Source organism: Peromyscus maniculatus, chromosome 22, assembly GCF_049852395.1.
Source record: "Peromyscus maniculatus bairdii isolate BWxNUB_F1_BW_parent chromosome 22, HU_Pman_BW_mat_3.1, whole genome shotgun sequence".
Classification (NCBI taxonomy): Eukaryota; Metazoa; Chordata; class Mammalia; order Rodentia; family Cricetidae; genus Peromyscus; species Peromyscus maniculatus.
The window spans coordinates 10138206-10149964 of NC_134873.1; the positions used below are offsets into that span (position 1 = coordinate 10138206).

An 11759-nucleotide genomic window follows, 5' to 3' on the forward strand; every position below is an offset into this window, starting at 1 on the left:
TTGACAAATGCAATGCATATGGGGGTTTTCTAGACTGGACTTTATAAGGTACATTAATTAATGCCTTATAATGAGGAACTAATTTAACAAAATTGTGAACAAAGTGTTTTATTTTTAATATCAAATTTCTGGTAGACAAAAGTTTTGAGGAAAATTTGTGGGTTTATCACATGTTTTATAATATGATTTTCCAAGAGAAATGAAACATGCATATATATATTTACTCATAAAAAGAAAAGAACTGGGACTGCAGAGCTCTTAGCAGCCAGATGGACTCAGTTCCCAGGGAAAGGACAAGGATGGCAAGATCTTTTAGCCTTTAGGGGATGCCTTTGTTAGGCACCATTCACAATGGGCAGCTCCCACCTGCGGGTCTTTGAACCCCATCTAGAGAGGAAAGATTCCGAGGTGCTCTCTGGGTGCCAGCTGCCCTTGCCTACCTTCGATGTGCCTTATTTCAAATACATTGACGAAAAAAATGAAGATGATGAATGGAGCAGCTGCTCACAGTCTTCAACTGAGGATGACTCAGAGGACTCTCTGCTCTCTGACGGGTACATGGTGGTGTCTGGAACCCTGGAGAAGATCTTGGAGCATCTTTTGAATGACTTACACCTGGCAGAGGTCTAGCACAAAGGAACAGAGATGCTCCTTGATGGCTTCCTTCTCACATATACAGTATTCATGACAACTGATGACCTGTGCCAGGTGCTGTTAAGACACTATTCTGCTAAGAAGTATCAAGGGGAAGAAGAAAACTCAGATGTCCCTTGTGGGAAGCATAAGGTCTTACATATGGTTTCACAGTGGATCGCTCTGTACAAAGACTGGCTACACGAAGATGAACATTCAAAAATGTTTCTAAAGACCATATACAGGAATGTGCTGGATGACGTCTATGAATACCCAATTCTTGAGAAAGAATTGGAAGAATTTCAGAAGATACTTGGGATGCATCGTCATCACACTGTCGATGAATATTCACCGCAAAGGAAGAATAAAGCCCTTTTCCATCAATTCAGTCTTAAGGAGAACTGGCTCCAGCACAGAGGAGCTGTGGCTGAAACAGAGGAAATTTTTTTTGCCATGTGTATATAACAGAGCACTCCTATGTCAATGTGAAGGTGAAAGTTTCCAGTACAGCCCAGGTAATCCTGAAGGTGGTGGCTGAGAAGCTACAGCATGCTGAAGAGGATCTGGCTCTGGTGGCCATCATGTTCTCTGGAGAAAAGCATGAAATTCAGCCAAATGACTTGGCCATTTCCAAACCCCTGGAGGCATCAGGTCAGATATTTGTCTACCGCAAAGATCTAGCAGACACTTTGTATCCTTTTGCAGAAAATTAGGAATCACAGCAAAGGTCGATGATGATTTTGGGAATGAACACTTGGGACCTTGCTCTGGAATTAATGAGCTTTGATTGGAGTCTGTTCAACTCAATTCATGAGCAAGAGCTGATCTACTTCATGTTCAGCAGACAGGGAAGTGGGGAGCACACAGTCAACCTCAGCCTTCTGCTCCAGAGATGCAACGAGGTCCAGCTCTGGGTGGCCACGGAGATTCTGCTCTGCAGCCAGCTAGGCAAGCTCATGCAGCTGGTGAAAAAGTTCATCAAGATTGCTGCTCACTGTAAAACTCAGCAGAACCAGAAACTCTTTCTTTGCTATCATGATGGGTCTCAACACTGCCTCTGTCAGCTGGCTGTCCCAGACCTGGGAGAAAATTCCTGGGAAGTTTAAGAAACTTTTCTCTGAACTTGAAAGCTTAATGGATCCTTCCCTAAACCACAAAGCCTACTGGGATGCATTCAAAAAGATGAAGCTGCCAAAAATCCCTTTCATGCCCTTATTGCTTAAAGATGTAACATTTATTCATGAAGGAAATAAAACATTCTTGAATAATCTTGTCAACTTTAAAAAGCTGCACATGATTGTAGACACTGTCCAAACGCTGAGACACTGCAGAAGCAACCAGTTTGGAAGTGACATGTCTCCATAGGAGCAGCAAGAGTCCTATGTCAACCACCTATATGTCATCGACAGCAAGCAGGCCCTGTTCGAGCTCTCTCACAGGCTGGAGCCCCAGGCCTGAGCCATGCCATTCTGCCCTGTGACTGCAGCACGTAGAGTAAAGGGAAGGTCTCTGTACAGCATGTTGCTTCCTGTGAGAAAAGAGATTGCTGAGTTTTATCAGCATACCATGAGACAAGTGCAGGGAAGCCAGCCAAAGCAAGTTGGGGAAGTGATATCATCCACCAGAGGTGGGAGAGTGCCCCCCTCTCCACCTCTGCTGTCAGTGAGAAGACAAAAGGAATCAGAACATCCTGGGAACAGGGTTTTTCTTATGATGGTGATTTCAATCCAGTCCAAGTCTCAGCTTATGGTGTGGCAGCATTAAGAGAAAACATGTCTTGATATACAGCAGCCAGGTTGTTGTTGTTGTTGTCCAGTAAGATTGTGTGTATAACAGGAAGGACTGTCATTCCACCTGCACAACTTGACTGCCTATGGGCCATTAAGAGACTGAGAACACCTGAAGACATCTTCAGTGAGAGCATCTCCAGAGGGCCCAGGAGGAGAGGCTTCTTCAGCTAGAAACTGGACATCACCCTGGCAGGCATGGCCTGCTGTGCAAACAAGAAATGCCTGGCACACACTTCTTTGCTTCCACAATCATTTACCAGTGTATAGGCAGATGAAACTAGCTTCTGTACCACTGATGTACTCCTGTAAGCAAGGTAGACTGAGGTTCTCATCTAATAAAGAACTTGGCAGCGTTCAGTTTCTGGGAATGTACTTTACATATATTTTTGTTGTTGTCATTGAGCACAACATGATTTTCATAAAAACCTGGGGCCCAGATGGTGGGTGCTCAATGTCCACTTACTGAGATCACAGAATTGCCAGTTTCTGCCTTCTTGTGCCTGATGCAGCCTTGGTGTTTGCAGAACTCCACCAGGCTCCCTGCCTACAGGATGCAGAATGTCAGCCCATGAGGGAGCAGGAGTGAAGCAGAGTATATATCATTTAGCAGAGTATATATTGCTTAACAGTTGGGCTTACCAGTCTTTCAGTGATTGAAAGGTACCCAGAAATGCCTAAAATAAGACTTAACTGGAGAGCTGGAACCCCCACAGTCCACTTCCCAAGTAAAGCCAGAACCTCTCTGCAAAAAAAAAAAAAAGAACTGAAAAAGAACAAAGGATGTCAATGAAGTTCATCTTGCTGAATGAATGAGTTTTATTCAGGTTACTTACAGGTATATGTGAAAAGAGTTGCTTACAGTCATAAAAAGGGCTCAGATAGTTGCTACCATGAAATTCAAATCAACCTTGGGATACAACTTATGAACAATGGACACCCTGAGCCCACTACACACGTGTAGGCTTGTTTATATGTTGGAGCATATGAATGATTTCACACATACACTACATTGTAAGGTTTCTCTCCTATATGAAGTTGCTTATGTATTCTAAGTTTTGAAGAACTTGAAAAGGAGTTCTCACATTCCCAACATTTGTAAGATCTTTCTCCTGTATGAATTCTCTCATGTTTTCTAAGTCCTGATCTATATTTAAAGAATTTATTACATATTCTACATTTAAGGTTTCGTCCCTGTATGAATTTTCTTATGTGACTCAAGATTTGTAATACATGCAAAGGATTTTATACATTCATTACATTTGTAAGGTATCTCTTCTGTATGAACTATCTGATGTCTTTTAAGATATTAAGTATATGTAAAGGATTTCTCACATTGCCTATATTTGTAAGGTTTTTCTCCTGTATGAAACCTCTGATGATTTGTAAGGGTTGAACTATTTGCAAATGACTTTTCACATTTACTACATTTGTAAGGTTTCTCTCCTGTATGAATTCTCTGATGATATGTAAAACTTTATCTATATGTAAATGACTTCTCATATTCACTACGTTTATAAACTTTATCTCCTGTATGAAATCTCTAATGATATTTAAGGTTTGAACTATATGTAAATGACTTCTCACAATCACTGCATTTGTAAGGTTTCCCTCCTGCATGAATCCTCTGATGATTTTTAAGAGTTGAATTATGTCTAAATGACTTCTCAAATTCACTACATTTGTGAGGTTTCTGTCCTTTATGAGATTTCTGATGTGTTCCAAGATTTGAGCTACATCCAAAGGATTTTTCACATTTACCATATTTGTAAGGTTCCTCTCCTGTATGAATTCTCTGATGGTTTCCTGTAGCATCGCTGGTGTTATAAGCTATACACCTGAGATGATTCATAAAGCATTTTGCCAAGGTCATTATTTTTGTAAGACTTCTTTTGGATATTCACGTGCTGATAGACAGTACTATTTGATCCTTGATCCATGATGTTCTCGTATTTACCACACATGCGATGTTTCTCTGGAAAGTGAGAACAAATAGGGCTAAGAGGAACTGATGAATGAGTAAGAGATTCAATACTTGAAGTCCCCTCAAGTTAACCAGCATTTACTAGAAGCAGAGCTCTCAGCATAGGCCTTCTGTGTTTACTATCACTAACTGAACAGTGATAAAAACCACTCTAGTCTCCATTAAACACAAGGATCACTGAAGGGGCTTCCATCCTCACATGAAATGGATATTTTGAAGAGGCAGGAAAAATGGGTGTTTGAGAAAGCATCATATGTGGATTATTTCTATACAGGGTCATACTGTGAAGCCTTGTGTAGATGTAACCAACCACCTTATTAAATAAGAAACACAGAACCAATGCAAAGAAGAAAGCCAAGAGGTCAGAGCTAAGAGCTAAAACCTTACCCTTCCTCCTGCAGTGGTCCTTCCTCTCCGAACCAGAGCTACTTCCTGTGTTTCTGTCTTTTTATGGTGTTTCTGTTCTGCCTTCTCATTGGTTGTAAACCCAACCACATGACCGCCTCTTCAGGGCCTGTCTGTATAGATCTCCAGGTTTTCTATGATTGGTATTGAGATTAAAGGCATGTGTATCCAATACTGGCTGTATCCCTGAACACACAGAGACTTACCTAGCTCTGCCTACAAAGTGCTGGGATTACAAGCATATGCCACTACTGCCCTGCTTTCCTATGGCTTGCTAATAGCTCTGACCCCTGGGCAAATTATTTATTAACATACAAATAACATTTGAATACAAATAAAATATCACCACAGCCTTGGCTGACTAGTAACTCTCTATGTAACCCAAGGTAGCCTTGTGAGACCAAAATGAGCCATCTTAGATATAAGACCAAAATGCTTTCACCCTAAAACTGAGGCCTCAGATTTCTCCTTTTAGGTACAGGCTATGAGTTACTAAAACCAGTCAGTTCAGATTCCAGAAACCAGAAAGTATAAAAGTACAGAGTCACAAGGTAATGACTGCTGGACTATGGAATGTCCTCTCCCTTGTTTCCACTGACCACAGAAATGTCCCCACCTGAGGGCAGCCAATAAGAAATGGTGGTGGGTAACTACTCCCTTAGAAGTAAGATTAAGCCATGATTTCTAGAAAGCCCCTAGAAGCGAGTCAATCAGAATTGTACCTGTACTAGCACCTCTAAATTATGTAACCTGTGGCTTTTGCCTTTAAAACTGAGCTTGCAGACAGGCAGGCACTTCCTTCAGCCTCCACTGTGTTGGATGTATTGGACGAAGTCCCTGCTTGTATTGGATATCCCAAATTAAACCTTGCTTTTGCATTCTGCCATGTTCATCTTCGGTGGTCTCTCTGGTGGTCACGATCTGAGCACAACAGCCTGAAACTCACTGAGTCTAGGAGTTGGACATGACCCTAGTCTGGATCTGGGTATAAGGGGAGGAAGGAACTCTTCAGCCTCAGAGGGGCTTAAGTGAAGTGACAGGCCTAGAGCCAAGACAACTAGAGTGTTTCCCTGATTTAGAAAGGCCAATTATTTTTTTTCTTTTCTGCTAACTTTTTTTCCAGACAAGATGTAGCTCACAGTGAGCTCGCATTTTATATGTCCTTCAAGATAACCTTGAAATGCACTTGCTGACTTCACCTATCACGCGCTGGTATTGCAGATATGTGTAGGTATGCTGAACACATGTCAGGCTACAAAAGCCAAAGATGGCGCTGAGAGGAAGTGAGCTGGGTGGGGACCTAACTTGTTTACCAAAAATTATGATTGGATCAGGAGAGATGACGTAGGTGTATAGCCTCCTCGTGATCATCATTCCGAGTTATACCCTGAAAGGCTCATTGATACCTGACCTTTGTTGTGATTGGTAGAAGGAAAGGTGGCTTGTGGTTTGGTGCTTTATAAAGGGTGTGCTGATGCTTAATAAATGAGTTCCTGCTTGACCCAACTCCCCACTGGGTCTGATTGTCTCTGGGTTCTGGGAAGCTGGGTGACAGGCAGGTGGCACACTACCCCTCCTCAGTCAAGGTCATCTGTGGGCAGTGGACCTAATTCTTCAGTGGGGTCAGGGGAACCCCACAGGTATGCACCACCATGTCCTGGATCTGGGGATTAAAACCAGGGCTCTGTGAATGCTAAGCAAGCACTTAGCTAACTGAGCTACACTCCAGCCCCTTTCTAATTTCAAAGGACAAGAAATGGAGTTTCCTCTTCACTGTTACATTTCCCTCCCCCCAAACGCTGTCCCCAGCTCCTGGAACAAACTGCTAAACTGGCCAGCACCACCCCTAGCTCCTGGCTGTCCTCCCACATCCCTGTGCAGGAAAAGGCTGGGGCCTGGGTTCTCCCTTACCTTGGCTCCAGGACCTGATGGGAAACTGCTGGAAGAAACTGAAATATGGCGTTGGCTTCTCTTTCAGCCTGAAACCACCAGAGATTCTGCCAATCCAGGCCCTTTCTCCAACTCAGGCCCGCCTCCTTGTCTACGAGTGTCTGCATAGTGGTGGGTTACTTTGTGGGTGGGTGACTCAGCGCAGCCAGAGAGTCTGGCCTACTACCTGTGGTGGAAACCTTTCCTAAGGGGCTTGGTTTGGTGGAGTTGTCCATGGGTTGGCAGGCATGCTTGAACCCACTGGGCTTTCATTTTTCAGATCTTTTCTATGCTCTCCCAGTGGAAAGGAGGAAAAATTGAGAGGGGGCGGGTGCAGAAAGATTCATAGGCTCCTCCCCACCAGAGAGCTCAGATTGTTTTGCCCAGATGCATAGCAGTGGGAGGGTGTAGAGTGGGGTGTCCTCCCTGTGTGGCTGCTCCCCATGCATACTCTGCAGTGACTAGGGTGGCTGGGGCCTATTTACAACTGTTTGAAATGGCCAAGGCCAACAGGTGACCACCCCATCTAATATTCCTGGAGTGATTAAATCAAGTTTTGCTGAACACACCTGTAGTCACACCTTAAGACACTGAAGTAAAGGGTCATTAGTTCAGCGAAAACATGGGCAAAACAGAGGAAAGCTGTGTTAAAAGGTGCTGGGAACATAAGGAAGGCACAAGGTAACTGCAACCAATGGCTGTTAAACTAAGTACTCACTCCATGTTCAATAGGAAAAGGAAACAAAGGGGGATTCACTGTTGTTAGAATTCGGGTGAGAAATCAAGTTACTTCCCATTCCATTAGTATTTTGCAAAACAAATTATCACAGTAAAAGTAATCTTAGGCTTTAAATGTCATCATTAGGATAGGGAACTTTATATTTTCCTTTTTTCACAACATTTAAGTGATTTCACAGTATACTATGTTGACTTAACTTCTTTTCTTGGAATACACAAAATTGACAATAGAGGCCACAGAACAGTTAAATTTGACATATATGTTCTGAGTAGGTTGGGTTAATTTTTTATGTGCACAGAAAGGTAGCACATTGCATGCTATACTCAAATTTACATGGTTACAGTATAAGGTCCGGTATAACATTGGATGAGGAAAGGGAGAGAGGGGTTGAATTAAAAACAACATTCAAATTTTCAAAATGGAAAAGGCATACACACACTGGAGTTTAACTCCAGTGGGGTTCTGAGCCACATGGCAGAGGTATGAAGTAGGTGAAAACTGTAGATCCTGATCACTGGTTGTCTTTCAAACAGATGGCATCAAACAACTCAAGTTGTTTTTATTTATACAAGTTCTAATGCACTCAAGCTTGAGCAGTTGCAATACATTTCTCTTTAATCATTTTCCCAGAATCATTAACATTCACCCATTGTAGTTTCTTCTCCTTGTCCCCACTCCCTTGACAGCCCTGACCTTTACCCATATCATTCATTTATATTGCATGCCTAATGATTATATCAAACAAGGCACACCTTATATTGTTCCCTAGCTGGAAGCAAACATGCAGTTACAAAAAAAAAAAAAAAAAAAAGAGATTCAAGCCTTATGATTAGTCCTTAACAATGTGATACTTTTCTATTTTTGTGATCAGCTGAGGATACAATTCCATAGCTAGGATATAATTTTCAGGTGAAAGTCAATTTCTAAATAATCTATGTATCACTTTTATGTCGACAACTGGTATAATCCTACTTTATAAATTCTCAAAATGGTAATGATTATCTAACTCATTAACTGTTGGGACCAAGTTTCTTTTCTTCCTGGCAGTTTCTATGTGTACTTTTCTCTTCCAATGGAACTGGGAGATTTAACATAAAAAAAAGTATCTAACAATTCATGTCCTGGCACCAGTGAGATGTCTGATCATAGTGAGAACTCCAATGGAGTCTGATTAAGGAGTATTAGGGAGTTTATTAGGATATAAACTGGCGAAAACAACTCCCTAAACAGGATAAGTCAAAATCATTGCAGAGTCCTGGAAGGCTAATGGCCAGTACCATGCTGCTTCTGCTGCCTGAGTCAGTCCACACTGTCCAAGTCCTCGAGGGAGAGAAGAGAGTAAGGCATACATGCCCTTGGGCCTTTTTTAAGCTTTATTTATTTATTTATTTATTTATTTATTTATTTATTTATTTATTTATTTATTTATTTATTCATTCATTCATTCATTCATTCATTCATTTATTATGTATACAGTGTTCTTGAATGTATGCCTACACACTAGAAGAGGGCACCAAATCTCATTACAGATGGTTGTGAGTCACCATGTTGTTGCTAGGAATTGAACTCAGGTCCTCTGGAAGAGCAGCCAGTGCTCTTAACCTCTCAGCCATCTCTCCAGTCCCCCTCTCAGGTTTTAAGCTAGTCCCAAGGCCATGCCTTAGGGACTGGTACCTCAAGGTCACAGGTGGAACAGGTACTTAGTACATCTTCTCTTTTTGTCTAAATAAGAAACTTCTAAGCTAATACAAAACTATATACAGTAGGAATGATTACTAAGTATTGTGCAGGAGAGGGGGAGGTAATAACAAATGAAGATAGAAATACAACCAACAAGAACAACATCAAACAAGAAACAAATACGAAATGTCCAGACCATAGGTAAATGGCAAGTTACAGAGATTATTTCAATAGCTGTGCTATCCTGAAGAACCTAACTTTAGTACCTAAAATATTCTTAGCTAAGACATGAGAGAATGATAACTGTAACTATCTAGTCTTCAACCACATCAAAGACCTAAGAAGAAAATAATACTAACTGAGTAAACAGGAAGTGCAAGCAAGCAACTTTGAAAAATTGCAAGAATTGACAGAGATAGATTGCAGTCATCTAATGTTTCTCATCATCCTTGGGGCATCCATTTTGGCTACAGGCCTAGAATATCTGACAGACCACTTTTAGAAGCAGGGATTTTGAAAGACCATCTTACCCTGTCTTTGCAAGTTTCAGCAGTCACTTTTCCTTGTGTCCTGCTCGTCCAGAAAGGACAGATGTGCCCCTCAGATCTTAAGCTAGCCCTGAGCCCATGCCCTAGGGACTGGTACCTCAAGGTCATAAGTGGAATAGGTACCCACTACACCTGACCTTGCATATCCTTTACCTTTTCCTTATGTGTCCCTATAAGTCTTTAATGTCATCCTTTAAGAGACCATCTCCCAAGTTCTGAAGTTCTTTGGAATATAGTTATCTCTTTTCAAGAAGATTACATAAGCAAGAATCATTAACTTTAGTGAATTCCTCATACTTACTCAGAATGACTGCAAAGGTGCCCAGGGGTGACCAGAGAAACCGGTTTCTGTGAAAGATCGAAGAGAGGCTCAATTTCCTTGTAGAAACTTTAGAAAAATCACAGCTTTTTTTTTTTTTTGCCCACTAGGTCACAATTACAACTGACAAAGCAAAAGTGAGAATTAGCATAAGAATAACCACAGCAAAAATTAGAGAGGGAGCAGGCAGTGGACAGCAAAAATTAGAGAGGAAGCAGGCAATGGTGGCACATGCCTTTAATCCCAGGACTCTGGAAACAGGTGGATCTCTGTCAATTTGAGGCCAGCCTGATCTATAGGAACTAGTTCCAGGACAGCTAGGGGTGTTACACAGAGAAACCCCGTCTCAATAAACAACAACAAATGTTAGAGAGGCCTGAAGCACATGAGCTCCCTAGGATCAGTGCAATAGTCTTCAGTATCACCTCATGGGTCTTTGTCAGGTGGGTGGGATTCTCCAAAGGGTATTGCTGTTAGGAGCTCCATTCACAAAATATTTATGCACTGTTTCCAGAGATGACAGCATCACTTCCACCAGTTCAAGATTTCATAGAAGATTTGAGTCAGAAATTTTTCAGATTTAACATTTTCTTTGATTTAACCTTTTCAATCTTATCTTCAATGCCTGAGACTCCCTCTTCCATCTCTTGTAGTCTGTTGATGATGCTTGTATCTGTATTTCCTACTTACTTACCTAACTTTATCACTTCCAGAATTCCCTCACTTTGTGTTTTCTTTATTGCTTCTATTTCCATTTTCAGATGTTGAACAGTTTTATTTATTTTCTTCAACTCTTGTTTTTTATTGACTTTAAGGGATTTATTCATTTCCTCCATTATTTTTGTTTGTCTTTTCCTAGATTTCTTTAAGGGATTTATTTATTTCCTCTTTAAGGACCTCTATCATCTTCATAAATTTTATTTTAAGGATTTTTTTCTTGTGCTTTAACTGTGTTGAAATATTCAGGGCTTTCTGTAGTAGGATAGCTCAGCTCTGGTGGTAACATAGTAGCTTGTCTGTTGTTCATTGTGTTCTCATGCTGGCATCTGGGCATCTGGGTTTGGGGTGACTATAGGGCTAGATGTTGATTCTTGTGTTTAACATTGTTGGACGGATGTTTTGTTCCTTGATTTCTTTTTCCATTAGTCTTCTGGCTTGTGTGGCCTGCGGTTGAGCAGGACTGGGACACAGCAATAAAGAGAGGAGGGGGAGGTAGGATAGTGTGGATGGGCATCCAGAAAGTGGGGAAGGTCCACAGACAGGCAACCTACTTGGATTTCTAGAATCCAGAGTAGTGCTGGTCAAGCAGATGCCTCTGTCCAAGTTGGAAACCATAGATTAATGAAATATTTTACATACTGAGTTTAATGGCATGGATTGAACAGGTATTTACTTTACAACTTCAAAACATTAGAAACAGACAGATCTGAAAGTATGGGCTATGTAAATTTTAAAGCTAAAATGAAAGTGGTGAAATTGTATTACATTAATGAGGAGGGGAGGGAGTTGGGGTAGGGTGGAACTGGAACTTACAGTTGAGGAGGTCCATGAGCAGGTGGCCTACCTGGAGTTCTAGTGGCCAGTATATCCTCTGGTTGAGTGGGGGAGTCTCTGCCCAAATCAGGGCCTAGATGTTTTTCATATACTTATTTTTTGGTTTGGTTTGTTGGATTTCTTTTTTTCTGATTTTCTTTTTTTTTTTTTTTGTTCTCTACTTTCTTTTTTATGACAGAGA

General features: G+C 41.3%; 1 pseudogene; it reads left to right on the plus strand.

The window, feature by feature from the left end:
* The first annotated feature begins 351 nt into the window (after nt 1–351).
* Nucleotides 352–2102, plus strand: LOC102904417 (rap guanine nucleotide exchange factor 5 pseudogene; annotated as a pseudogene).
* Nucleotides 2103–11759: the final 9657 nt, after the last annotated feature.